The sequence below is a fragment of the Primulina huaijiensis genome, chromosome 9 (genome assembly GCF_012295235.1).
Source record: "Primulina huaijiensis isolate GDHJ02 chromosome 9, ASM1229523v2, whole genome shotgun sequence".
Lineage (NCBI taxonomy): Eukaryota > Viridiplantae > Streptophyta > Magnoliopsida > Lamiales > Gesneriaceae > Primulina > Primulina huaijiensis.
In genome coordinates this window covers 12,448,494-12,451,388 of record NC_133314.1, presented here as the reverse complement: position 1 = coordinate 12,451,388, position 2,895 = coordinate 12,448,494, and positions in this window count along the sequence as shown.

The following is a 2,895-nucleotide window of genomic DNA, read 5'->3' as shown; positions in this document are numbered from 1 at the left end:
AACAACCTCTAATGCTCTTATAAATTGCAGGAATGGAATAATGAAGTTGTCATTTGGTAACATGACCTTGGAGCTTAATGTTTTTAATCTTTGTAAGCAACCACATGACAAAAGAGATGAAAGTGAAGATGAAAATTTTATTGAAACTCTTGTGGAAGAAAACATTCAAGAAGGGAGTACTCGTGACCAATTTGATATTTGTTCAATTGATACTGTTAAATAAAATATTGAAATTGATCTTGATGATTTTATCAGGTATCACTCGTTACCAGCATCAGAGAAAGAATTTGAGGCAAAATATGAGAACAATGATGAACCAACCATATTGGAGTTAAAACCCTTGCCAGAAGAATTAAAGTATGCATTGTTTGGAGAAGATGAAACATATTCGATGGTAATTTCTTCCAAACTAGCAAGTGATCAAGAAGATAAATTAGTTGATATGCTTAAAAGACATAAAAATGCAATTGGTTGGACACTAAAAGATCTCAAGGGCATTAATCCACTAATTTGCACACACAAAATTCATTTAGAAGAAAATGCTAAAATATCTCAACAACCACAAAGCAGATTAAATCCACACATGAAAGATGTTGTGAAAACTGAAGTTCTTCTCTAGATGGATACATCGCCCAATACGATTAAGAATACGAGTCACAATCATGATTTGAATTCAACAAACACAAATATGAATATGAATATGCTAATATGAATATGTTGATATGAAAATGTTTACGAAAATATTTATGTTTAATGAAACGTCTGCCTTTCTTTTTGTTAAAATGTGCTAGAATTTTTTTTCTTTAAACCTCCCTAGCATCGGCCGAACCACAAAAATTACATAAAACATTTTGGACATCATTTTAAAATAAACACAACCAACTATATATTTGAGAAATACAGCCCATACTATAATCTCTCAAAAATCACTCAAAAGAATAAATAAAAAGTCGTAAAAATCATTAACATAAATCATAATCGTAAATGCGAAAAGCTAGAAGCGCTGTCCTCGGGTCGTGTGCACCTTCAGTCCAGTCAGGTCAACCATCAAGACCTCCCATAACATTAATATCATAAACACCTGCAGCAATCACACCTAGGGAGTCTAAAGACTCAACACACCATAATCTTGATCACAAGTAATACGTATAAAATCACATGCAACAGTGAAAAATACTTGTACTTAAAATATCGTTTTCATGAAGATGCATAAACTTTAAAAACATTTTCATGATCCTTTTGCATAAAAATTTTCATAAACATATTCATGTCATCCTCAACATATTCATATACATATTATCATCAACATATACGTATTCCATTTTCTTTTCGTTGAATTCAGCTCGTTAATTGTGACTTTCGTGTTCATCTACGTCTACGTCTATGTGTTGGGCGATGGATCCATCTACATGTAACCACAGTACTGGGCGACGGGGACACCACCAACACTCTCACCGGTCAACTGGGCCTTGGCCTTACATATTAACATATTATCGAATACATATACATATCCGTATCCAAGGAAACACGGTCGTCGGGCTCCCACTGGGACCATAACCCTCACGAAATTTCCAGCATATCATCGTATTAGTCACAATTACTTCACTTCCTTCAACGTTTCATATTATCATCACTTTATAAAAATCATGCATTTAATATAATTTTCTTTTCAAAAACAAGCATGCAACATATCTTTTAACGTTATCGTTTCATCATAAAAATCCATAAATATTTTAAAAGAAACCTTTCAACATATAAAAATCCATAAATCTTTTAAATAAACATTTCAACATCATAAACATTTAAAATATGCATTTAAATCTCAAACATGTAAAATAAACATTTTAACATATTAAATCATAACCTTATAAAATAACATTTTGACATTATAAACCGTAAAAATTTAAAATCCATGTCATAAAAATTCATAAACATTTGAACTAATCATATTAGCACAAAAAACAGCATTCAGGACACTGCCATGACGTTTACTAATTTCTAGGTGTAAAATGACAGTTTTACCCCTGGACGTAAAATTTCCCGTTTTTTACATTTTCTTAATTTCCTTGACTCTAACATGTCCCAAATAATTATTTAAGCTTACATGAATTTTCTCATATTTTTATTTGGCTTAAATCGAGGTCTTTTAATTTAATATTTAAATAAGACGTATTACTGCGTTTTAATCCCGAATTAAACCAAAACTTAATAAAAAATTCCCAAATTAAAAACTTAGACTTTTAATAATTATTTGAGTTTAAATATAATTTTTCATAATTTTATAAAGCTTAACTAGGCGTTTCAATCAACTCGTTAATTAGCATTTCGTGCGGCGATTAAATCTCGAATAAATCCAAAACTCATTATTTTGATCCCAAATTTTAAACATAACATTTTTAAGATTTATTCTACCCTTCCAAGTCATGAGCCACCACCGTGGACCCATGGATCTATTTTTCCTTCTTTAATTTTTGTTTTTGACACACTAATGAACCCACCGAGCCAACTCCCAATTTACTCGAGCCACGCCCGAGCCACCTTGAGCCAAAACCTAGCCAACCCACCTAGGCACCCTCTTGACCAAGCCCAGCCCAAATAACATGACCCTAAGGCGCTCAAACACCCTGGAACCGAGCTACAGAATCTGTGCACAAGCTTCTTTTGGATCCTAGGACTCCTATCGACACTACGACACTTCCAGCCCTCAAACCACTGATCACCCACGACCCTTACTGACCCTAGACCAGCCCAGACCTAGCCTAGACCACCACCGAGCCCCTACCTCGCGCAGCTAGCCACGCGAACAGCTCCCCGTTCCCAGCAGCAACCTGCGCTCATTCTCTCTTCTTCGCCCAAGACTCTTAGCTAGCAAATGCTCTTCCAGCTGAGCCACCC